The 26,994-nt window shown below is 43.4% G+C and overlaps 1 long non-coding RNA gene across 1 annotated transcript in view; it reads left to right on the top strand.

Annotated features, from left to right (window-relative positions):
- The first annotated feature begins 10,873 nt into the window (after positions 1 to 10,873).
- Positions 10,874 to 26,994, top strand: part of LOC116797750 — a 35,830-nt gene continuing 19,709 nt past the window's right edge. The window contains exons 1-2 of the long non-coding RNA XR_004360739.1: positions 10,874 to 11,142; positions 14,651 to 14,707. This is a non-coding gene — a long non-coding RNA (uncharacterized LOC116797750). The remainder of the gene's footprint in view (positions 11,143 to 14,650; positions 14,708 to 26,994) is intronic.

The following is a 26,994-nucleotide window of genomic DNA, read 5'->3' as shown; positions in this document are numbered from 1 at the left end:
CCATGAAACTTGTGTCTCCTTCCAGCTGGCAAGTGAGCAGCACTGACTGCAGCAGCACTGGCTCTGCCTTGCTGAGCATTTGATGGAGAGAAGAGAGGGGAAGCTTTGGATCCCTCTGTCTCTTCCCTTCCCACCTGTCCTACCCTGACTCTGTGTCCTGTCTGACATCCTGTACCAGTGATGCCATGTGGAGTTTTTGGGCCTGGCTGCTCTTGGCAGTTGGGATTCCTGATGGATGTTCTCATCTCTTCCACTGATTTCCAAGTATGACCTTGAGCATGTAACTGCAAACCCTCATTTGTGAGTGGGAGGGGGAGCATTTGGGATGTTGGGAAGTGAAGGCTCCCAGCTGTCTGTGCATCCCTGTATTCCAGCCCTGTGGAATTCAGGCTCTCCCTGCTGAATCCCTCCAGTTCCCAGCAGTGTTGAAAGCCTCTGATGCAAGAAGGGACATTTCAACACCTGAGCATCCCCAGGACCTGGAAAATTCAGGCTACAGGTGCTTTATTTATCCAGCTGGAGATGCCAAGTGTTTAGGGAACACTTTGTTAACTGAGGGTTATGGAGCAGGCTGGAATGTGCAAACTGCAGGTACAACTTCAGAGCAAAACTTGAGTTGTATCTGAGAGCTCTGCATCACTCTGGGCTGCACTGAGGGCTCTGCTCCTGTGACACAGGGGCGTTCAGGTGGAAGGAGGCTCTCCAGTTATTGTCCCCTGGAAGTTTCAAGCAGAAGGAAGATAAGCTGCTACTAAAGGAGAGCAGAGATTTGAGGTTTACTCCTGAAATTATTATTTTTTTTTTCTTTTTTTTAACAAGTTATTTGCAATGAGAGCTTCTGGTTTGAGTTGAGCACTCAGTGCTCTGCAGAAGAGATTTTTAAAGGTCGCTAATCCAGTGAGAGGAAATGTGACTCTGGATCCAAGTGCTGTGACACTCCCTTGGTGAGGGGGAATGCAGGTGCCTGTTCCAAGCAGGGTTTTGTCCCATGGCTATTTAATGCAAAATATAAAGAAGTATTGTTGCATTAAGCCTACTGTGTTTTCAAATATATATGTGGTAAATATCTGTCTTTAAAGACGCTGCGTTTAAAATGTCTGTTCACTCTTTGAATTATGAATCAAAATCTGCTTTAAGCCCCCCAGGGGTGCAGTGCTGTGCCCTTTGCAACTTGTTCTTTCTTTCTTTGACATATTTGCTCTGAGATACCTTCAGTGTTTTGGTGGGTCAGCAGCCTGGTAAATAAGCAAGTGTAATCCAGCATCTTGTGCCACGGAGCAGGAATGGCAAAACACCATTTATTACTCCTGCTTTGTTACATTCAAATTGCATCTTAAGCAGCTGGGTTTTTTCTCCTGATGTATAGCTTTTATTCATTAATGATTATAATTTAATTGCATAAATTTCTTGCATGCTGATAGAAGAGTAGGCCCCCTGTGTAAGCATCTGGAGTGGTTTTATCTCCCCTGCTCTCTGGGTATTATGACTGGTTTCTCTCCACGTTGTTTGTATGTAATTGTTTGTTTAAATGTCAAAAAAAAAAGCTACAAATCCTGCAAACATTTACCACTAGGTGTAGCACTCAATACCAAGAGTTTTAGTCCTGCTGACTCTTTTACAATTATGTATTTATGGCAGGAACAGGTTTTAAAGTGGTTTGCAAGTAAACACAAGACAAAGCTCTGCTTGCATGAAAGCTTTATGGAGAGATGTGTATTTATATATATGTATTTATTGCATTTACCTCCATAACAAGTGAAAAGCTTTCACTTCCCTGGTAGGCACTGAGGTTGTTACTCTGAGGTTTGGAGTGATGTGGAGCTGTGTGAATTCACCCAGACACCTTAAAAACTACTAAATCACTAAAAGGGCTGATGAAGAGGGAAAAGGATGATGTGCAGTGGTGTGGGGCACAGTTAAAGGGGTGATGTAGCCACATAAATAGACAACAGCACTTGCAGGACAAGGTGCTTTTAAATTCATGGGATATAAGACAAACATCCCCTGACACTCGCTGTGACCCTGCAAACTACTTCAACAGGATAAGCCAAGACAAGTTACCAACAGGCAAAGAAAGGATAAGGGAGATATTAAGAAGACAGGAGAGTTCTTGGAATGAATCAGCTATCAGGAAGTGGTTTGGAAAGGGATGGGGAAAAAAAAAATCCTCACCAAACTGTAGATGTTTTCAGGTGAAAGTTAAAAATCGGTTGGTGCAAGACAAAGCTGCTTGGGGATTTCTGGATACAGAAATTTGGGTGGTGAAGTGCCAATATATCCAAAATCAAAGCGCCAGTTTTAGTGACATTTCCCATGAGCTCTTTCAGAGGGGATGATGAACAATCACGCTTTGATTTTAAAATCTTTTTCAATCTTGTCAGATAAAATAGTTGCATTATATACCATGGTTGTTCAAACCAAGGTGATCACACTTAAAATACTCCATCTGGGATCCCCTGGCTCGTGGGGGTGCTCATGGCTACTTGGGGACCCCCTAAATCCCAGCAGCTCCTTGGGGGAAGCCTGTTGACTTCCCACGTTGTTCCAAGTCCTTGCAAAGTGCTGGGGGAACCCTCAGCAAAGCAACGACATCCCCAGAGAGAGGCTTTTATATTCCTGGAGGTGTGGAAACCTCAGCAAAATCCCCTGCAGGAATCAAGCGCTTGATTTCTGCTGCTGTAAATCCCCAAAAAACGGAGCGAGAAAATGAAACTGTCGCCTTTGTCCCCCCTCTGTGCCCTGGCCTGCAGTGAGCTGAACACCAGGGCACACACAGAAATGCAACCTGAAATCCAGAGGTGAAGCTCAGCAACCCTCTCAGTGCTGCACAACTCGCTTTAGAAAGGAGTTTCCACTGCTCTCACCTCGCTGTGCTCCCAGAGCCCTGCACATGCTGGCAGCGGAGACTCCTTTTGTTGGAGTGCCAAAGTTGAACTCACCATGAGACTTGAAGTGGAAAAAATGAACTTGGATCCATTTGATTCGTGGGGATGATGTGTGTCCTGTGAAGAGCACTCGGAGCTGAAATTTAAGGCAGCCTGTTCTGACTTTCAGCTGAGGGAGATGATTAAGGAGATGGATGTTATTGCCTTTTTAAATCTGTCTTGGCTCTGTTGTTGTGCAGGCAGACAGTTGTCATTTTTCTCTGAGATGTTTATGGACTTGCCTTTGCTGCTTCCCCCTGGGAAGTGCTAAGTCTGGAGGTTTCCATGTGGGAACGGGGAGGCTGAGGTTCTAATTCTGACCAGTTGCACAGGAGGGTGGTTGGGGAACGCTGGAAGTTTCATTTATGTGTTTAATTTACGTTGCAAGAGCCCATCAGAGAAAGGCAACAGTTGATTTTCAAAAAACTCCTCTGTCTTTGCTAAGGTTGTATAATCAAGGTGACCAGAAAGGCAAACAGCTGACCTGGCCTGGGTTTTGTAGGAGTTGTGGTTGGTTTTGGGGTCCAGCTTCTTTCTGGGTTTTGTAGGAGCTGTGGTTTGTTTTAGGGTCCAGTTTCATTTTGGGTTTTGTAGGAGCTGTGCTTGGTTTTAGGGTCCAGCTTCACTCTGGGTTTTGTAGGAGCTGTGGTTGGTTTTTGGGTCCAGCTTCACTCTGGGTTTTGTAGGAGCTGTGGTTGGCTTTGGGGTCCACCTTTGTTCCTGTGCCATTGTGATGTTGGAAAAGTCCTGCCTTTTGCCCTGTCCCCTGTGATGCTCCTGGTGGTTTTTGTCTGCTCTTAACTGTCTGTTCAGATCTGATGTTCCCTGCACTGTGTTCTGCTCAGCTGAGGCATCTTGACCAGACTGGGATTGGGTACCAGTAAACTCATTAATCCTGGAGGGATTGATAGCTGGTGAGTCTTTTTGTGCTGGCAAAGACACATCCAGGACAATAGAATGGCTTTTAGCTCTACTTGATCAGAAGCACAACCCTAAACCTTTTTGCCTTATATCAGAATTTACTAACAAATCTTGATTTTTTTTTTTCCCCCCTTTTTTTCTTCTTTTCTTTCTTCTTTTCAAATATCATGTCTTATTGAAGTTGAGCTGTTTTCAGGTCAGAAACACAGCACAAATGAGGTAGTTCAGCTCCTTCAGAAGAATTGCACTTCAGCATCTGTCTACAAGTGTTTATCACATGTACCTGTGCACACAAACATTTAGCCTTGAGACAGCTCTCTCCTGTGAGAGGGGAAAAGCTAAATTCCCTGAGCTCAATACTTGTGCAGTTTGTTTCTTTTCCTCCTTCAATCAACTCTGTTTTGCCTGGAATATAAAACCATGGGAAGTGCCTGCTGCCATTTATTATCCTACAATAAGGCACTGAAAAATTATAGTTAATCTAATTAGTGGAATCAAAAAGTGTGATGGGTCAGGAGGAAAGAAGCAGCCCAAATTTCTGAGCAAGGCAAAAGCAAAGTCAGCAGGTGCTTCACAGTACCTGGTCTGTCCTGGCACCATCTTCAATGTTAAAATTTCTTATGGTTTAACTTTTAACATGTCTAGATTACCTGCTGCACCCTGGAAAACAAGCCAGCCACTCATATTTAGTATTTCATCAAAAGTAAATGCACTAACTCCTTCTCTAGATCCTAAAGTTGGAAGAGATGTATAGTCAGCATGGTGAATTTTTGTATACAATCCTACAGTTTCACTCAGTCTCTTCCCTCTGATTGTGGCTCCTGGGGTGTGACCAAAGTACCTCTTGAGCAGGATATGTTGTCTTAATTTCCTTAATTGAATTACCAGCAGTAACAGTCCCCAGGTCTCTCAGGGATGAACTGCTCTGGTACCAGCTCTGAAGTTCCTCCTTAGCATCCTTTGCTCTCTTCTCTGGTACCTCCTGTCCAGTGCCATGATCTCCTGGAGGCTGCTCTCTTGGGGACATTTGGGGACACAGCATTCTCTAAAATCTGGCTGAGTTATTCCACCTGTCTATAGGAATAAGGTCTCCTGGGTCCCGATTTTTCTCAGTGCAAGGCAGGAATAAGCTTTGCTGGAGGGAATGACCAGCAAGGCAAGGTCACAAAAGGCTCCAAAAGTCATATATAAACCCCACCAGGCAGCCCAGAGCCTCTGCTGGGGCTGCTAAATGAGAGCAGAAAGGCCTGGATGTTTCTCCAGACACTCACAGGCAGAACATGCCTTTCTGCAGTTCCAGCAGGAGCCAAGGAACACCAAGAGATTTGAGGCTTCTGAGTCACTGAAGTCCTTTTGAAAAGCTTTTCTGTAGCCAAAAGCAAACATCAGAGTTCAGAGGACCAGAAACCCAACCCCACCCTTCACAGCCTTTCTTTAATTTGTCCTTTCCCACTAAGAATTCAAGGATGGATGCACCACTGAGAACAATGGAGATGAGAGCCAGCAGACAGCAATCCCTTGGGAAATCCAGTTCTTTCCCCCTCTGGTGCTTCCAGGGGCCACGAGGAAGCCTGGACAGGTAGAGCTGAGCTCACCACGGAGCTGTGCTGGCACAGGCAGCAGCTCCTGCTGCCTGCAGATGGTGGAAAAATCAGGATGCGCCTCCAATCCCTCCGGGCAGGGAAGATGCTGTAAATAGCATGGCCAAGTTTCAAGCTCTCACAGCACAACGGGAAGCAGTCCAGGCTTTTCTGGTGTCAGGAAGGAGAGAGCAAGAAACGCGTTTGATGCGTCCTGGGGGGAAAAGAGGGAGGCAAAGGCGTCCCAGCTGGAGCTGGGGGCGCCGGGAGGGGCAGGGTTTGGCTCCCACGAAAAGTGGCAGCGCCTGCAGTGACAGGAGTTCCTCTTGGGTTGGGTGGTGGGGCCCTGGTGGGCTCTGCCCTCACCCAGAGCCGTGCCAGGGCTGTGCCTTGGGGCAGAGCTCTGCTGGTTGAGCAGAGTGTGTGGGCAGCAGCCCAAACCCCAGGCGGGTGTGTGGCCAGAGTTTGGGCTGCTCTCCGTAGGGTTTTGACTTCTCCAGGATTTCCCCAGCCCTCCTCCTGACTCGTGGATGCCGGGAGGAGACTGTGCTCTCCTCTCTCCGGGCTCACACTCCAGCTGGGAGTCACTGAACACCTCCATGGCTCTTTTCTAGTGCTCCTTTCAGTCCTGCCCAACTTTTCACTATTTAAAGGCCTTAATTGCAAACCCTAAAGGGTGTTTAAGCACCTTATTCTTACTTAAAATAAGCTTGGACTTACCTGGTGTGTTATCCAGTCACAGGTAGGGCTGGTCCCACTTGGAAATGAAATTATTCAAAAAAACCCCATGTAATCCTGTGTCAGAAAAGAATATGAATATATATATATCAGAACATATATATATATCAGTATATATATATATATATCAGTATATATATATATATCAGTATATATATATATATATCAGTATATATATATATATCAGTATATATATATATATATCAGTATATATATATATATATCAGTATATATATATATATATCAGTATATATATATATATCAGTATATATATATATCAGTATATATATCAGTATATATATATATATCAGTATATATATCAGTATATATATATATCAGTATATATATATCAGTATATATATAAAAATATATGTTTGTTATATATACTGATATATATATATCAGTATATATAACAAACATATATTTTTATACACAAAATATATATAAAATATGTTATACATATGTTATATCTAAGTATATGTATATATGTTATATATAAAATGTGTTATATATAAATATATAATCTGATATATCTAAATATATGTATATATGTTATATATAAAATATATATGTTATATATAAATATATAATCTGATATATCTAAATATATGTATATATGTTATATATAAAATATATGTGTTATATATAAATATATAATCTGATATATCTAAATATATGTATGTGTTATATATAAAATATGTGTTATTATATGAATACATGATCTGATATATATCAGATCATATATTTTATATCTTTAGATCAGATTCTATAATTTATACATATTTATATTTTTGGCATATAAAAATATACTTATGTTATATAAACATATAATCTGATATAGATCAGGTCATATATTTTATGTTTTCAGATCAGATTCTAAAATTTATATATATATGTAGTTTTACATTTTGTTATATATATATGTATGCTATATATAAATGTATAATCTGATCTATATCAGTTTATATATTTTACATTTTAAAATCAGATTGTATAATTTATATATATATTTTTATATTATTGTTATACATATATGTTTGTTATATATAAATATATAATGTGATGATATGAGTATATATTTTTATATTATATATCAGAGGATATAATTTCTATAAATTTCTATTTTCTCTTTTTGTTTTATATATAACAAACATATTTACATATATTTACATATATGTTACACATATATGTATGCTATATTAAATATATAATCTGATTATATAAGAATATATATTTTTATATTTTATACCGGAGGATATAATTTTTATATATTTATACTTTCTATTTTTGTTTTATATATAACAAACATATATATATATGAAATATATAAATATATAATATATAAAAATATATAAATATATAATAAATAAATATATAATATATAAAAATATATAATATATAAATATATAATACATAAAAATATATAATATATAAATATATAATATATATAAATATATAATATATAAATATATAATATATAAAAATATATAAAAATATATAAATATATAATATATAAATATATAATTATATAATATATAAATATATATAAATATATAATATATAAATATATATAAATATATAATATATAAATATATAATTATATAATATATGAATATATATAAATATATAATATATAAATATATATTATATAAATATATAAATATATAAAATATAGAAATATAAAAAAATAAAAATATAAATATATAAAATATATATAAATATATAATATATAAAATATATAAATATAATATATAAAATATATAGAAATATAGAAATATATAATGTATATTCAATATAGAAATATATAAAATATAGAAATATATAAAAATATATAGAAGTATATTTAGAATATAGAAATATAGAAAATTAGAAAATATAAAAAATATAGAAATATTTTAAAATATATAAAATATACATACATATATATGCTTATATACATATACACATATATACATATATACATATGCATATATATACACATACATATACATATATACATATACATATATATACATATATATATACATACATATATATATATACATATATATATATATATATATACACATATATATATATATATGTATGAGCTCATTTTGAGGTGCAGGCCCTGTATGTTTGGCACACATTGGTCCATCGAGTTTTCATGTGAGTGCCAGGACAGAAGAGCTTTGTGGCCTGGAATGCCCTGCCTGCTTTTCCCTTCCCTTCTCCAGGAGCGAAGTGGAGGGAGCAGCGAGTTTTCCCCTTGGAGCCGGGGCCGGTCTGAGCGCTGGGCCAATGCTGTGCTCAGTGAATCCCCGTGCCAGGAGCTCCTGGGTAACTGGGCATGAAGGGAACCAGCAGCTGGCACTCGCAGCCGGCGGGTTTGCAGTGTGCCCGCAGCTCCCGTGCTGGGGAACTCCCAAGGCAAATGGATCCCGGGCGTCCAAGGGCCTGGATTTGGGAGGAGGTGGTTTGTGGCGCAGGCTGAGTACCTGCAGCAGCGCTGGCTGTGCCAGGAGGGCTGGCATGCTTGGTTTGCTGTGTCTCTGCCACCCCGGAGTCACAGCCACGAGGCTCCCAAGGAGCTTCGTTTCCGTCGGTTTGGCTCCTGCTCCTGGTGGCAATTCCAACCCAAAGGATGCGGTGCCCTGTTCATCCTCCTGGGCTGCAGGAATGGGGGGGAGTGGTGATGTGAGCATGAAATTCTGTACTCAGAGGGTGCTGAGGCCCTGGCACAGGTTGCCCAGAGAAGCTGTGGCTGCCCCAGCCCTGGAAGTGTCCAAGGCCAGGTTGGAGCAACCTGGGCTAGTGGAAGGTGCCCATGGCAGGGAAAGAGGTGACCTTTAAGGTCCCTTCCAACCCAAACCTTTCTGTGATTTTATGAATAAACGAGGGGCACAGGGATGTCTAAAATCCCCACAAATCTAAGGGAATGTGTGTGTAAGCCTTGGATCCATCAGTTCAGAGCTTTAGGATAATTCCTCTTAGTTGTGCATGACATGCACTGTCCACCTGCTTTCCATGGCTCGGGTTCAATAAACACCTGATAGTTTTAGTTTTTGGCACAGCCAAGAGAAGTGTCTGAGAGACGGTCCAGAGGAGATAATATTCCAATTTAGCTGCCTCTTAGGCAAAGGAAAGCTTTGGGATATCCCAAAGCATATCCCAAAGGAAAGCTTTGGGATATGAAGTGGAAAAGTCTTTTGGTGGGTGCATTTGGGTTTAATTAGCTGGCTGTGGCTGCTTCTCCAAATCCACACAAAACTTTCTCTGGGCGTTTCCAAAACCTCTTCAAACTCTCTACGCTAGAAATACAGCAGGGCTTGGTTTTCTCATGTAGTTTTGGGGTTTTCCTTTCATGATTTTGAATGAAATCAGGACGACTGGGGATGTGTGGCCAAGGAAACTATTTTTTAAAGAAATTACATCACTGGGTTGCACTTTGGAGCAAAGGACCCGCAGTGGTTCTGAAACACATTAGTGTGAACATATTCCCACTGTGCACTGTCAAAACTTGCAGTCTAAATTGGGTCTGTATTCTAAAGGTCTGGGCCATTTGGAATTCAGGGATTTAGTGTCTTCCATGGTTTTGTCGTGTTCAAATCAGGACCCACAGCCCTGTGAAGTCCGGGGTTACTCAGACACTGAGGTCGTGACAGAGTTTTAACCTATTTTAAAATTTAGAGCTATATTCATTATCTTAGGGGGTAATGTCCCATCCAGTTGGGATTGTGATTAGGCAGTATTATGGCTTTCCTTATTTCCCTCTGATTCCCACACTTGGTGTTTCCCTGAAGGCTGTGACGGGGCAGAGACTTCCCCTACAAAAAAAGGCTCCATTTCTGGTCCTATTGTGGAGGAGAATTGAGACGTGAGGGCTCAGCGTAACCCCCGGGAAAAACTTGGGAAGCTTGAAATGTAATGAAAAGCTTTAAAAATAACACATGCAATTTTGCAGAACTGCTTTCCCTCGGCGGCCCCCGTGAGTTTGGGGAGGAGGGAGGGGGGGTCTGAAGGCTCGGGCACAGCGATGGTGTAAATTGCAAATTGAAGTGCCAAAACCAGTCTGGCCTGTGCAGGTCACTGGAGTAGACACAGCTCTTGCCTGAAAGCATTTGTAATCTAAAACCCTGTGCTATTCCCATTGGAGGTAATGACAAAACTCCATGTGATTGCAAACGGAACAGGATTAGACCTTAACTAAATAAAAGGACCTTTTTTTTTCCCTCCTTTTTTTTTTTTTTTCTCCTTTTTTGTTTTTTTTTTTGGTCACCAGATACTCGTTACCCACGACACATTCAAACAGCTTTTGTTCAGGGACCTTAACAACCGAATTTAGTCTGGAATAAAACTTCTTTCCTCACTTTAGGGCAGGTTTGGAAAGACACGATTTGAAAAGAGAATTCCCATCTGTTATTGAAGCATTTAATCATTCTTTAAAAGCCAGCACAGTTTTATTTTCTCTGGGGAGCGAGCAGCATTAGCTGAGGCATAAAGCAAACTACACCAAGTGTAGAAAAAACTCACCCTGATGTCCTGTTTGACAAACTGACCTGCGGGTCACAACCTGAGTTTATTGATCTGTGGGGCCTTGTCTGGGTGTCGGGCATGTTTTCTGGACTTTGGTTTCAGCTGCATTCCTGACTTCTGAAAGAGTAGGGGGTGTGGATTTCTACTAGGAGTAACCACTGGGAAGGAAGTAATGTTCATTAAGTGTGCAGGCAGTGCAGGACTAAGCATGCTCAGGGAAAAAGCTTTTTCTCCTTTGCCTGTCAAGCCCCAGGTTTGAACTCATTCCAGAATGCCGGATTTACTTTTCTTGGGGAAGAAACAGTACCTGCCTGGGCTGCATTTTTTCCTTCCCTCCTCAGAAGACTGGAAACAATATTCTTTTGATGCCGGGTGCGCTCCCAGTAACGTGCCTGCCTGCAAGTGGGAATCTTGCCCTGGAGAAGGAGACAAACTTTGGTACCTGTGAAATGAAGACTCCTTAGGTCAGTAAGAGGCTCAGAGGGACTTTGTGAGCAGCTCTTGGCTTTTTAACCACAGCTTTTGTCCCTGCTCTCCTCTCTCCCTTCCCATCCTCAGCCAGGGCTGAACTTTTCCCTCAAAAGTTTAGCAGCTTTCTGGTTGTTCCTTCTCTGTGCTAAGGTAAAACTTGGTTTGAGTGAAACCAGCCTGAGACTGCTCAGCTTAAAAACCTGAGTTGCTGGGAGCGTGGAGGTTTATTTTCTTTCCTTTTTCCTCCTCTTTTGCTTTTCTTTCTCCTTTTTTTAGTGGTTCCTATAAATGCAAGCCTGTGCTTCCAGCGTGTGTTTTAAAAGCCTGTTCCCCCTTCTCTCCCCGCCCTCTCCCTTAGAGCTGAAAATGAGACTCGTTCTTGAATAATAAACTGTATGTTATCAAGCAAATCTTGTGGCTTGTTCATGTGATCGTTTCCAGCCCCAGCATCGATGGGGTTTTTTTTTGCCTTTTAATACTTTTCCAGTCCTTTCTGGAAAATGAATTGCAAAACTGTTAGCAGAGAGGTGAGAGAAAGCAATTTTGCTTGATAACTAAATTTTGCTTGATGGCTAAATTTTTCAGCTTTTAAATTTTTAAGTGCTCTCTGCTTTGGGGGTTTAAAAGCATATTTAGAACTCCTGTCTCTCGAGGATTCAAAATATTCCCAACCTTGAAGTGGGGAAGGAAAATAATTCCTTTTTTTTTTTTTTTTTTTTTTTGAGACTTTGTGCTGCCTAATGGAGATTTTTCTGAACACAGGCCAAATGGTCAAGAAACAAAATGCCCACTGAATAAGAAGTGAAATGGACTCAAATAATTAGAAACTGCCTGTAGTTAATGATTGTTTGAAGTAGGTCAGAAACATTTGGCAGCTTCTGGTGTTAAATTTTGTCCTCTGCTATACTTTGGAATGGTCATATTGTTTGTCAGAAGTTAGGACTGAAGTTTGTGTATGCAAGGAGTAGGTACAGCCTCTGATATTTGAATTCTATGAACTTTAGAAACTGGAGATAATTGAAGAAATAACTTGGATGTGTGGCAATTTAAAATCCTTGTGTGTAACAGCTTTATATTCATATTTATTATTTGGTTCTTGTGAGCTGGAAGTTGACAAAGGATCTCAGGAGGAAAAAAGGGGGTAGCAGGTTAGTCCTGATTCATACTCAGAGGGTTAGAAGTGCAGAATATCTTTGCAAACTACACCAGTGGTGCTGCTGCTCAGCCCTCTCAGCTGGAAACTGTGCAGAAAACCCCCTCAGCTCCTCTTCTGTGCCAAGGAGCACAGAGAAGGGAGTGGGTTTTGTGGGATCCCACTGGGATTACCTGCCCTGTGTCCGTGGAGGGACAGGGAGCAGCCAGGCCAAGCAGAAGGAACCTGCAAATACCCAAAGCTGGAGCTCTCTGATCTTTCCCTACATTCATCCCCCGAGATCCAAGGAAGCTTTTGATGGGGGCAGGCTGGGAAATACCTTTGTGTTTTTCCTCCTCTTTGATTTAGGGACCTGGTGGGGGTTGTGGTGCTGCAGAGGGACACGGTGTGGCCACAGGGGTCTGTCCCCTCTGTGCCTCCCACACCTCCATTTCCTCGGCTGGGAAACGGGGAGGCTCCTTTGTGAGGTACTTTGTGTATTTATGGAAGGAAAAAAAATGCCTTGTGCTTACAGAGAAGTGATAAATCCAGGCTGGAAAAGTGCACGTCCTCATTTGAGTTTTGAACATTAACTTTTGGAGGTTCCCCAGGTCCCCTCAGGGGATTTCTCCTCGATCCAGTGGCAGTGGAAAGGCAAAGTATTGTCCTTACCCAGCACAAACAACGTGGCCTCCCCCTTTGTTCATTTTCAGGTATCCATGCTGGAGGAATCCAGCTCTGTACAAACCCACCTCACGTGCAAAATAATAATCAGGGGCAGGAAATGTTTGGGGATTGTTCCATTTCCCCTCCTAAGGGCTGAGATTTCGCAATTTACAGGCTTGCAGAAGTTAGAAGTGGAAAACAGCTCTTAGTCCATGGAGCCCAGGCTTTACCCACCCTACCTGTGATGTACAATTGTCATGTCCACTAAATAAATATCCCCCAGATTTTGACCCATAAACTATTTAGCCTCACGCCCATCTTTATTTTCATCCTTTTATGTTTATATATAATCCTCATATCTATATGTTTATCTCTATATAGATGTCTTCCTTCACCTTCCCAGGTATTCCCAAGGCAAGTCTATTCCTGTTCTGTGGTTGGATTTAAATCCTTCTGTATTTTTTAAAACAAGAGAGGGGAATTCCATAGTTCCTGGAAAGGCCCAGGTCTTTCTAAGGTTTCATTTACCTCCAGAGTGGAGCAAGCCATGGCAAATGTGTGGAGCCTTGTTTTCTCTCTTTCATTTGTGTGCTGAATCCTGGGTTTTTGACCAATTTAAATGGGGGAAAAACTTAAAATGTGTGTCTCCCGAGCTCCACGTGTGATTTTGCTCTTTGAAATGGAGATCTGGGTTCTGGAACCGGCCCTAATCCATAGGCAGGGGTGAAATTGGGATGGAGGAAGCAGGATGGGAGGAATGGGGTGGATCCCATCACCTGGAGCCACCTTTGCTGTGAGGCTGTTCCCTCCCTGGGATGTGCAGAGCAGGAGCCCAAGGGGTTTTTGGAAGAGTTCATCCAGGCAGCTTCCTTGTTTCAGTGCTTACACATCCTTTTTTTGTTTTTTGAAGATGGTGATTGCTCAGAGCCTTTGGAATATCAGGATGTCAAGACCCATCTGAAACACCCCAGCTAAGTCCCTGGGAAAAGGGAGCCAGCTGGTCCAGCCCCCACATGGGGGTATCTCTGATGGGTCATTCTTGACCTACAGATGCTAAATGTGATCTGTGCAGATAAAGTCCCCTTGTGATTGTTGGAATGTCCTCCAAAAGTGGGCAGGGAAGTGTAAAATGAGCAGGGGATGATTTATTTTGGAGAGAGCTGCGCTGGATGACATTGAATGCACTGATGTCAGAATGCCCAACTGGATTTTTTCACGTCTGGCACACAGAAGTGCAAGGCAAAAACTGATAATGGGACCTCAGGCTGTATTTTAGGGCATCACAGCCAGCTCTGTGCATTATCACCCTGGGCTTTGTCCTTGGGAAGAGCCAAGGAACAGCAGGGCAAGTCACTGTTCTGTCTAATGTTTGACCAGGATCATGTGCCTCAAAACACTCCTGGGAAACATCTTGGATGTGTCTCTCTGCCCGTTTTCCCTGTCCCCAAGACTAGCACGTGGAATTAGTTGCAGGGAATGAGCCATGTAGGAGCTGGAAGCCTGTGGTCTGCCTGAAATCATCTTTACAAGTTCATGGTAAAACACTTTCCCTCGAGGTGCTGACTTTACCCTAATTTTCCCCAAAAGGCAGAGAGTTGCTGCAGGTGTTGCTGCATCATTTGAGACGTGGGACAGTGGTTGTAAGCAAAAGACAACCCTCTAGTGCAGCACTGGTATTAATGGTGAATTAATTTATTTTACAGGTAGCAGAGGAAATGAAAGCAATTCTATTTACCATATTGCTCACAGACTCCACAAATGTAAGTACAAATACAGTTGTTTTGCCATAGGTGGAAGTGTGAGTCTAATGATCAAAGCACAATACAGATACGAATGTTGCGTGGGTTTTAAAACCAACCAACAAACAAGGTCAGGGGAAAGGTACTTATTTGACATTTTCTCGCTGGCTTTGCAGAAAATCAGGGTTCATTTGGATTTAGATCCTGCTGCTTTTGGGCCAGAGTTGTCTCTGGAGAAGTCTGGGAGGGACAGAAGAGGAGAAAAGCTTTTAGCTCTGTCTGTTGAGAAACCTCCTGGGTAGCAATTTCAAAAACTCCTGCGGGACTGAGAAGTCTAACTCCTATTTTTAGAAGTGTTGGGGGAGCTTAAATCAGGCTTTAAAGCTTTCAGGAACCTGGAAACACAGGTAGGAACCCTGTGGGATCTGTGAAGTGTCTGCACAGGTTATGTGCCTCACTTTGAGAGTTAATACTTAACTCACCAGAGGGACATTTAGTAAAAACCACTCGACTCCTGCATGAATCTTCATATATCCATATCCTTATAAATCTTATATCTCCTCCTTTCAGAGGAACTGGGATTCATAAATGCTAAACCCCGAGTTTAAGGTTCTCAACGGATGTAAGTGATTTTTTGAATATATTATCCACTGCATTTAAAATCACAAGTGAGAGTAATGAAAGCAACACACACATGAATGTCTGTTGGTGCCTCCTGGACTTGTTTCTGAGTTCATTGAAGTTCAGGGGATTTTTTTTTTTTTTTGGTTTGAGGCAGCCACTTGAGAGGCTGAAGTTTGGTGCAGGTTCTGCTTGCTGGAAAAAGTTTTTAGAGTTCCAACCTGGGCCAGAGTTCAGCCTCTGGGTCTCCTTCCCGGGCAGGGATGCAAAGGGACAGAATTTTCTGCCTCGATATGCAAATTCCCCCATAGAAATGGGGCTTTTCTGAGTCGCCTCTTGGGGTTCAGGTGGTTGAAAAAATGAGCTTTGTGTTCCCAAGGCAGCAGGGACTGGGGTTTCTCCAAAGTGCCTTTGTCTGGGGATATGCAAAGCCATCAATGCGTCATTCTTTCTGCTTCAGCTGTTAGAGACTCCCATCTCCTCTATTGATTTTACCCAGAATTCTTCCTGCCCTTGAAGGTGTGACCTGTACCTCAGGCTAATTTATTTCTGTCATGGCTGCAGCATATTTTAGAGGGCAGAGGGGGTAGGAGAGAGAACAATGAATTCAACGTGGAATATAAATCCCAAGTCTGTAGCCTTCAGACATTCCAGTACATCCCCTGCTCCATTCTCCCCTTTGGCATTCTGCATGGTCTTGGATTAAAAAGGGGGAAGGAAAAAAGAAAAAAAAAAAAAAAAAGGGGGCAGGCATTTGTATAACTAATCAGGTGAGCCATTCTGGGTAATCCCTTTGGTCACACATCCTGCCATGTATATTAAAATTTGCTGGGCTTCCAAACCATTTACAACAACATCCCAGTTTGTGAGCTGCAAAGTCTCACCTTGATGGCCCAGAAGTGTCTTGGATCTGAGCACTGAGCACTGAAAGTTTATGTTGTGGGATGTGGATGGACAAAGGCTTCAGATTTGTGCTGAGAACTCATTTTGGGCCGTGGAGAGTGCGATGGATTATTTTCCTTTTCTTTAATTTTATCTTTTGTTGCGTCACATATTCTTTCCTGCTCGGTTTTTACAGACTTAAATGTAAACTTAGGTGATGTGTAAGCACAGAAGTTGGAACTCCACAAAGCACCTGGCCTCTTTCATTATTCTGCTGAACTCAGTGGGGTTTGCTCTCATGACCCTTCCCTCCTGCCCCGGGATTTCCCTGGGGAAAAACATGTTGCTTCCACATTCCCTTGGAGAAACGGGGTGGCCTGGGCTGTGGAAAACTCTGTTGGAAAACTCTGTTGGACTGGTATGGTGTCCTTGGGATGCCTGGTGTTTTATGGACTCCTTCCTCCCACCTAGCCTGGGTTTTTGACCAAATTGGAGGCACAAAGCAGTGACCCCTGGATCACCAATGGGATGATGGTGACGTTGGGGTTGGGGCTCGTTGAGTTCTGCAGCAGAGCAGAGGCAGCTTTAAGGAGTTCACAAAAAGCAAAGTCACTGCTTTCCTTGGAAATTTAGGGCTCATTCTTCAGGACTGTTGACCCAGGAGTACCTGGGCTGGGGTCACTGCTGTGGGTCAGGGCAGAGGGGCTGGGAAGGTCAGGCTTCAGAGGGATGCCCAGAGCTCTGGACCTGAAGTGTGAGACATTTCCAGGTGATTTGCTGGGAGCTGCTGCCACAGAAAGCACTAAATTAGCCTGGGATGACTGAGTTCAGTGAAACTTCAACCAGTCTGCCCTGAATTCAGAGTTTACAGTTAAATCTTGTTACTTTGCCGTGTGATTTGGGTTCTCAGTGGGTTTGTGTTGTGCAGCCATAAATGTTTGGTTTTCCTTCCCCCAAAGATTTTGTGCAGGGAATCACTCAGAGACATTTCTGGAGAGGGGAAAAGTAGAACAGAAGGTATCAGTTCAGAGTAGAAATGAGACTAAAAATAAGGTTTTTGACTTCTTCAAGGGGCAAAGAGATGTTGTACCGTAGGCAATTAAATGGTCTGTTGGTGTCTTTTCCCACCTTCACTTTCTTCACTGGGGCAAAGATATATAAATATATATTTGTATGTGACCTCCACCAAGATACTGGTTATTCTCAGGGAACAAAGCAGCCAGGGCTGGGCATTCAAGCATGTAGTCTCCTTGTATCTTGGCATCTTTGTGTTTATGGGTCTCACTCTTTTCACTTTGCCCCCAACAGCAATAAAGTCAAACAAGATCCGGTCTTTTCAGAGCATTGCCACTCTCCTAAAACAGATGCAGGGAGGGAGGGAGGGAAAGGCAGTGCCAGCACAGAAAAGACCCTGTGCTTCTGTAAATTATTTCTTGGACCTCCAAGGAAAACCTGAAGGAGAGGGGAATAAATTCCAACATTTGATTGATACTCGGTACCAACTCCCCTTGAGATCTAGCACCTCACCTGGCATCCAATTTATCTCTCTCTGATAACACCACTCCTGGCTAGAACCCACCTCATGGGGTTTTTCTGGGAGCATATCACTGGAGAAGAGTTGCCCAAAATATCTTTTCCCCAGTTTTTCCATGTTTACTCGAAATGGGAAAATATTGAGTGGTTTATAACTCGGAGGGAAACCTGAAGATCTTGGTGTTTGTTTCTTCCACTCTGGTGTCGCCACTACCAAAACATTTTTGTGCTTTAGGCATAAATTGATGTGAGTAGCTTGGTGACTCTTGTGTATCCCTGTATTTTTTTTTGTGTGTCCCTGTGTATTTTGTGCAAGAAACCCAGGTTTTGGCAGAGCTCTTCAGCTCTCAGTGCAGAGGGTGTTGTGGGACAGCAGGAAGGTTCCTGCTCTGGGCACTTTGGCTCCTTCTGAGTCTCAGTTTCACCTTCACAGCGTTATGGCCTTTCCTTTAATTTGCCTTTTCTCCCTGCCATGTGGGATGGCACCCACTGGATGGGTTTGGAAATTCAGAAGGAAAAATACAACAATTAAAATTGCCCTCGAGTGCCTTCCTGAGGAGCTGCTGGGCTTGGGTTTGTTTTAGACCCCTGAACCTGTCTGAATCCAGTTCACATTTGCTCCATGTCCTGTTGCTGTCCTAGAAGTCTTAGAAAAAGTCCTAGGAAAAAAAAGGCTTTTTCCTCCTTTGCTGTCTGTCCCACAGAGGTATCTGTGTGCTCACTTTTAACCCCAGAGGCAGCCACGTGTCAGTGATGGGAGAAACGAGTCCCAGGGCTGATGGCAGGAGCAGAGAGTTCCAGCACTGCAAAGAAATGCTGGAGATAAGATGCACAAGGTGTAGAGGGAGATTTTTAGCAGTGAAAAGCATTCCAGTAATGCAGCTGAGAGGTTATTATTTAATATCTCCCAAACCAAAAACATCTCTCGAGTTTTCTGGCGTGGAAAGGGAGAACCACCCAAAGCTGGGTCTGAGAAGGGATGGTTGCAAAATAATTTAATATGTGAGATGGCCTCTCGTGTGCTCCCCAGATGTCCCATCCCATATGTCTGTCCTGTTAGGCTGATTATGGAATACAGGCATTTATAGCTCAGAGCAAAGGGAGGATTGATTTCTTTCTAGAGTGGTGTGGATGTCGCTGTGTTCAAGATAATTAGACATTAGAACTGAACTGAAAGGGAGCATTATTGCACATGGAGATGTAAAGAACTGTGGGCTTGTCTACACTGGGATGGGCAGAAGTTAATTCATATTAAACTGGTGATGAATGGATAAAATGCATTAAACTGCACTGAGCCCCTTTGTGGTCACTCTTGTTCATGGTGGAAAGTGATTTTGTTTCAATTTGACTCGCTTCCAAACTAAATTTAGTGAAATCTAATTCAGGCCACTCTGATTGTGAAGTGAACCATCTAAACAGGGATTTAAGTAGTGCTTGACTAACTTACCTCAAAAATTAACATGGTTTGATTATTCTGAGTGCTCTGGTGTAGACATTCTGTGCTTTGTCCACTTTTCATTTTATTATTTGCTCCTTGTAGTATTTGGATTTTTTGCCTTTAAGGCTGAGCTCCAAGACAATGTGCTAATTTCAGCTTTCATAAAATAAAAAAGGCATGATTTGTTGCACAGAACATCTTGGAGACTGTTAACCCCAAAGGTGTCAGTGTGTAAATTCAAGTAATTTTAGACTAATTTTCAAGGTGTGCTTTTGAAAGTTGGGGTTTGTTAATGCTGAAGATGATTCTGTATCCTGGGGGGAGTGATGGATATTGAATTTTAGTCGGTGTCATAACTGGAAATCTGATCTCTATAAAGGAAATCTGATCTCTATAAAGTCCAGCTCAGGGCTTAGCACTGAATTATTCCACACAAAGAGGGAAAACAACTTGGCTGAGGGACATCCATGGGATGGAATTCGGTTGTGTGTGATTTTTGGACTTACAGATTCATGGAATGATTTGGGTTGGAAGGGACATCAAAGATCATCCCATTCCACCCCCTGCCATGGGCAGGGACACCTTCCACTAGCCCAGGTTGCTCCAAGCCCCGTCCAACCTGGCCTTGGACACTTCCAGGGATGGACACAACCTGTCCAAGTCTGGCTGAATCTCCCAAAGATGAGCACCCCCAGGGAATTCAGGTCAGTGTGTTTGGAAGCTCAGCCTAAATGTAAAAATCTGGGTCAGACTACGTGGCTGAATGTGAAAACAAGCTCAGTTCCACTCTGAGTGCAGGTCTGGGGCTGCAGAGAGCAGGTGAGATGGAGCCATGAACACTCACCCTGAGCTTTAGAGGCCCCTTGAACCCAATTCACAGGCGACAGCACAGACTGAAGGCACTCAGGACGTGGTGATGAGAGTTCCTTGGTTCCTTAAACCATAGAAATGTGTAAACCTATGTGACTGACACCTAAAATTTTGCTATTTCTCTGTTTAGAAGTGGAGGCATTTGACAGACCTGTGTTGGGTGGAGGCATAATAATTTTATATAGGTTGGGGCCAAGGAAAACAGGAGCCTGTTGGGTTTCACTTCCACTTGTGTTGCTGGATTCCTCTGTAAGCTTGAGGGGCAAGTAATTTAAGAGCTCTGTGTATCTCAGTTTCTTCACCTGTCAGTTGGGGGAATTACTTCACAGGGGACTGGTAGTATCATTATAATGATACTTGCAATGAGCTTTCATATGCTGGGTAGAAGAGTGGGAGCGTTAACATGTACAAGAGAAAAAGAAAAAAGTAGGTTAGCCTGTCTGAGCTTGTCATGCTTCTCCTGTGTCAGCAAACTCGGGGAGACAAGAGAAAGGAGAGGAAGAGAGATCAAAAGAATACATTAAATTAAAAAGTAAACAGAGAAAGTTAAACTTGAAGCAGCGAGGAAGGAGTTGCACGGGGCCTGTTCTGGGCTTGGCTGCGTTAACCTCCCTTCCCCATCGTGGGCCAGGATCTTTGTCATCAACAACCCACCTCCAAAAATCACCAGGCAGCTCCTGTGGCCTCCCTTCAGGGACTCCCTAAAGCACAGGCTGCACCTGGAGCTCCTAATGCTGGACTTCAACGCTGAGCTTGAACTAACACAAGGCTGACGTTGGACTGTACATGTTCTCCCTTCTCCCACAGACACCAGAGAGTCAATTCACCTCTCCGTGCCTGCAGTGGTGCTCCTCCAAAGGCTGCTGCAGCCACACAAAGCAGCAGTGCTGGCAAACAGCTTTCAGACTCTGCTTTTCTCCCCTCCCTCTCTGTTGGGGTGGGAGCAAGAAATGTCTGTGCAGGACAGCTGCTTCCCCTGGGCTCTGTCACCACCGGGCTGGGCTGGCTGCACCACTGCTCCCTCAGCTGCCAAAGCAAGGAGACACCTCTGCCCAAGTGTTTCAGACCACGTTGGGCAAGGCTTGGAGCGACCTGCTCCAGGGAAAAGTGTCCCTGCCCGTGGCAATGTGTCAGAACTAAAAGATCTTTAAGGTCCCTCCCAACCCAAACCCTCCCGTGATTCTGTGACCAGACGCAGTTTGGAGCTGTTGGTTGTGTTCTGTTGAGTTTAATCTGTTCTGTCTGCTCGTGAAATAGGCCAAGGAATCTTTATATGCACATCTATAATATGGTAAGTTTTCCGTATGAAATAGGCCGAGAAGAACAAAAAGCACATGGGGGGAAAATTCCTGACAGTCAATATCTGAAGGGTTGGTTATATTTTTACAGAATTATAGGTCATACACTAGGCTGCCAAAAGCAATCATACCAGCTGTAATCTTCTTTAACTGTATCCAGTCAGAAAAGACGAAAAATTGTTTTTCTGCCTTTGAAGAATGGAAATATCTTTTCCCCTATCCACTCTGACCTGTTTTACTGTAACAGATTCTGGATCCACTCAGCTAAATCATCATAAGCAGGGTGCAATGGAAACAAATTGCACCACAAAGCTTATCCTAAAACTCTGCCTTCTGCACCTTCAGCAGCTGGGTAGTGTTTGAAGAAAAAGTGCTCAATTTGCATCCTTAAGCCTCCTCCATCTGCCTTATCTGTGGCAAAGCTGGGCTACTTGGAACCGTGGGCCGTGCTGTAATAATCTTATTTTTACACATGGTCAGGCTGTTTTGCTGCGTGCCATCCGAAATGCAGCCTTCCTTTTTGGAAAGCCACAGAGCTTCCCCCGAGGTGCCCCGAGAACGGGGGAGCTTTTCAAACGGCCCAAGGAGTAAATATTAGAGGGGTCAGAACGTGGCAGCAACAGGAAACAAAAAGGGGGAGATGGAATCTCTCGGGGCCTGTCCCCCGGGCAGCTGAGCTGGTAGAACACCTGTGGTGGGGCAGCAGGACACTGAGAGAAGCAACTTGAGGTGTGGAGGGCAGGGCTTGAGGAGCAGAGCATGGTTTGCCCTATGATCTGCAAAATCCTGCAGTGTAGGGCAGAGGAGGAGCACCCAGCTGTCCTGCAGCACTTGGCAAGCAGATGGGGTGTGCCAAGGTAGGCAACTCTCTGTATTCATGTTTTGAACCACTTGCTTGTGTAGGAGCAACAACATCTTGGGCGTGTTTTAGCGGACTCGTGGCGGTGGTGAGGATCTGGTTGAAGTCTGTACAGGGATGTAGTGGTGAGGCAACGGCATCTCCTTCACCTTTCAGACTTTACCATCTGCAAAAGGAGGTTATTTTGCCAAAGAAAACTTTTTGGAAGGTGTGGAAAGTCAGTCAGAGCTGTCTAAAAAGGGCCTGAGGATTTTGCACAGTGTTTCTCTGGGTCACACTTAACGGGAGAGACCATTTACAAGAGCATGGAGCAACAGGACAAGGGGGAATGGATTCAGACTGAAAGAAAATAGGTTTAGGTTGGATATTGTGAAGAAATTCTTCCCTGGGGGGGTGGGGAGGCCCTGGCACAGGTTGCCCAGAGAAGCTGGGGCTGCCCCATCCCTGGAAGTGTCCAGGGCCAGGTTGGAGCAACCTGGGGTAGTGGAAGGTGTCCCTGCCCATGGCAGGGGCTGGAAAAAGATGAGCTTTAAGGTTCTGTCCCACCCAAACCATTCTATGACCTGATCAAGTTGACCATCATCACTGACACCAGTGAAACAGAAGATACAGGGACTGAGTTTGTGTTTAAAATACTTTACCAAGGGCTGTTAGCAAGCATTTAAAGCCAGCTTTGATCAAAAAGAAAATGATGCTTTCTGATAGAAAACTGACTTTGCACAGTTTTAATTGTTGTCTTTGCGGAGAGACTGAAGGAGGTAAATTGTAAGAGTCTGGGGTATTTGCAGAGTAGAGCAGCCCAGAACTAACTTGGGTTCCTCAGCAGGGCAAGCAAAATTCAGGTGAGGTTTGTAAGTCCTAGTTTGAAGTGTTAGCAAATGTGAGATGTACCAGAGAAGATTATTTAGCTTTTAATTCAGAACTGCAGATGGCAAGTGAGTAGTATATGCTGGGGTTATGAAGTCATTCTCTCAGCCTCTTTATTTTTTGGTATCATTCATTACAGTCTGCTTAGCTGGTGGATGGTCAGTGATGCCATAAAATAGAGGCCACCTCTGGTATTTACAGACTTCTGCTTGTTTTCATGGGTCCCTGATTGTCCTGTGTCTCTGCTTACCCTCTGTGCCATCCTCTGAGGGTGTCAGACAGTTGAACAGCCTGGTTCTTGTTCCTCTTAAAGGATTTCCCCCCCTCCCCTTCTTCTGTGCTTTTGTGCAAGCCAAGTAGCAGCCACTTTCCATTTTCCTAGTGGTACCTAAGCAGTAAGGAAGGCTGGCCACTGGCCAATTCATTTAAACCTCTAGAATAATAGTTTGCTCTCTAATGAATAGTCTGGCTTTAAATCTCTCCATTCAGTCGTGGTGGCACTCCTGAAGTTGACAGGTACTTATGAGATGCTGAGGAAAGGTCATTTGTTGGGTGTTACTTTCATTGATTTGTCCAGAGCACCTTCCAGTCATTCCTCTCAGCTCTTCAAAGGCAATAAAAAGAGACAAAACCCAGGCAGGAAATTCATTCATTTTCTCATATTTGCCTCAGAAGTCACAAATAACCCATTTTAAGGAAGCAGTTTTCTGTTTTCTGGCGGATATCCCAGGATTCAGCTTCACAGTTGGCATCATCTTATTATGATCAGGGAAACTGAGGCACAGAGGGAGGGGAGGGTTTGTGCAGAACATCAGCCCTGGCTGCTGAGCTTGGACTGGAATCTGGGTGCTCCTTGGGACTGGCTTGCAGAGAGCTGGAGCAACACTGCTGTAACTGGATTTATTGCTGACTTCATCCTCCTTCCCCTGTACCCATAAATCAAACACTACCATTTTCTTCCTGAAGCTGGAACTTAATGAACCTAAAAGCAATCTGAGGAAGTAGCACAAAAACTGGCTGTGCTGAAGCCCTGTTCCATTTACAGAGGAAAACCAAGAGCGTTGGCAAAGTTAATTTTGCTGTAACTTTAATTTACATTTACTTTGCACAGGGGTTGCCAGTCACATATTTCAAGAACTTGATGCCCAGGAGGATAAAGTTTAGAGTGACCTGGACATCTCTTAAACCTTGCTGGGAGGGAATGGCTGCTCTTTGGGTTGATGGCTGGGCTTGATGGTCTTTTCCAACCATAATGATTCTTTTATCTGCTTGCAATGGACAAGAATGGGCTGAAATCACACAGTTTTGGACCTCATTCTGAATTTTCCTTTGGGAACTTAGGTGGTTGGAGGAGATAAATGTTATCAATGTTTGTGCAGGACCTCTCAAAATGCTGTAAGGGAAGAGCAGAAACCTGCCTGTGGATATGGAGCTCCAGCCACTGCTCCCAAGTCACTGGAATTGCTCTTGGAAAGCTGAATGTGTGCGAGAAGAGGATGGAGAACTGTTGGAAATTAGGCCCTACAGCATTAAAAATGGGAGGCTGAGTAAAAGATCCTTTGTCAGAACAGGACACCACAGCAGAGTCACAGAGATCTGGGGATCAGCCTTGGCATGGGTGGCACAGAGGACAGGGAAATTGGGGTAGGAGAAGGGGACAAAGGGATTTGGTGTTGTAGAATTAAAGCCAAAGTGAGAGGGAGTAGGAAGGTACCAGAAAAAGGGTTTGTGTGGACCTGCAGGTGGGGCTGGAAAGTTGGAACCTGAAGATAGTGCAGGAGAAAGTCAGTGGAGCAGGGAGTGCTGTGGCCAGGGCAGAGCATGGCATGAACAGGAACATTTCCAGCTGCAGATAAGAGCAGAGCACGCCCCAGGTGAAGAGTTCTCAGCCCAGGGAAGTTATTAAGTGTCTGAATTCCAGGCCCCTGGCCTGAGGACATTGTTAAGAGAGAAATGAAGTCAAGCGTGGACCCCCACTATGACTTGGCTGAATGATATTTAATATTTAAGCTTTAAAAGTGGAGTGAACTGTGTGGGAGCTCCTCTTAAAGAAGAAGGAGTCCCTGGTGATGGGCTGTGAGCATTCTCCATGACTTCTGTTCAAGCAAACCAGCAAATGGGCTCGGTGTGAAAAGAAACTTTGGAGAATTGATGCTTTTTCAGTGATCCCCAAATCCTGATTACTCCTTCTCTCCCCTTTTTGCTTTGGTTTGGTTGCAGCCAAGGGTGGCAGAGTTTGTGGCTCTCGGGTGATGCAGCATGAAGCTGCTCAAAAGCAAAATAATACCTGGTTTGGTTTTTCCTGTAGCAGTTGTACTTTCCAGAGGACAAAACATTCTGTTGGATTGAGGGGAGTGGAGGGTTGGGGAAAGGAGGTGACTCGACCCCCAGCAAAATGATTGTGTGGACAAAAATGAAACCCAGGGTCTTCTCTTGATGGAGAGAAATTGGTCAGACTGGAGCATTTTCTCCAGGGTACAGGATGGACAATCTGGTTTAGAAATTGGCCATTTTGCAGATCAGACCGTCCCAGGAACTGAAGGTTATTTGGGAAGGAAACAAAGTGTTAGTCCAAAGATGACTGAAGGCGCTGGAATTCTTTCCATGGGAGCAAATCTCTGTGTAACAGGCAAGATACCACTCAATGAACTATTTCCCACTCAGTCCTCAGGCTCTGAAATAAATAATAACAAATAAATACTGCCTTTCTTTCACAGCATGGTCACCTGTTGGGTTTCCATATGGAAAATGGTCCATATTGGTGATAAGGAGGGGTCAGACTCTGTGATCTATATATACCCCTGAATTCTTTCCTAGGGTCAGTTGGGTCCTGTTTGGAGCAGGAGGGAAGAGAAAAAAAACGGAGGTGAGGTGGAATTGCAGCAACAAAAGAGAAAGAGAGAGGAAGCAGAAGGTATTTACTTCTCACCTGCTACAAATTACCCTGCAGCAGAGAGGAGGAGGAGGAGTGCTGGGAACAAAAGGCTTTTCTGAGGTGCCACTCACCAAGGTGGGAGCTCTGTGCTCCTCAGGAGTTTGGTTTCCCCAGACAGCCCCACCCTATGGAAGGGCTGGGAAAGGGGCTCCCTGGTGACACTCAGGCTTTGTCCTGTGGCTGGTCAGCGTTTTGCTGGCAGGGTAATGTTACAGTTGTCCCACAACTCGTTCCATATTTGGCGTTTGATCCTGGCAGAACGGGGGAAAAAGCTGGTCAATACGGTTCTCATTAGCCCAAAAAGCTGGGCCATGCTGGAGTCATTAGTAGTTTGTTGATTGAGTTAACTCTGCAAGGAGGGCTGTGACTGATCATCTGCATTCTCATTAAATATCCCTCAGTCCCGGGGAGTTTGCTTGGAAGACGGGAGGAATCTTGGTTTCAGCCAAGAGCACCAGTTTTAAAATATCTCCGGGCTTTAAAGCTCCAAGTGTGTAATTAATATCAGAGATGGGACGGAGGTGTAACGCAAAAATAATCTTTCACTGAAGTGTTGCTGCTCAGGGTCGTGTTTCGGCCCGACACAGGGGCTGAAACTTGAATCCAAATCTAAACTTTGTTAGTGCTGCAACAGGGAAGTGGTGAGGGCCTGTGGCTGGAGGATTTCCACTTGGAACTGTATTGGAAGGAAGGAAGCGTTGCTGTGCTTCGTTTAAAGATAATGAGCTACAGCAAACCCCCAACCAAAAGTCAAATTCACTTCATCTTTGCCTTGCTCGTGAGCGAGTCAATAAGTTAAAAAGATCTATGTAGAGAGAGGTGATATAATTTCACTTTCAAGAAATGGGTGAACAGGAGTTGCTGAGGAGTGTTACCTTGAAAATACATCATGATCACTTTAAACCTTGTCTCTGTCTTTCAGCTTTTGAAATGCTGAAGATCACATCTTGAGGGAATTTGTTCGAGCCTTTGAAGTATTTTTATGTTAGGCCCCTATGGCAGAAG

This window comes from Chiroxiphia lanceolata, chromosome 23 (genome assembly GCF_009829145.1).
Source record: "Chiroxiphia lanceolata isolate bChiLan1 chromosome 23, bChiLan1.pri, whole genome shotgun sequence".
Lineage (NCBI taxonomy): Eukaryota > Metazoa > Chordata > Aves > Passeriformes > Pipridae > Chiroxiphia > Chiroxiphia lanceolata.
The sequence above is the reverse complement of the archived record's forward strand: the minus strand, read 5'-3'. Positions and strand labels throughout refer to the sequence as shown.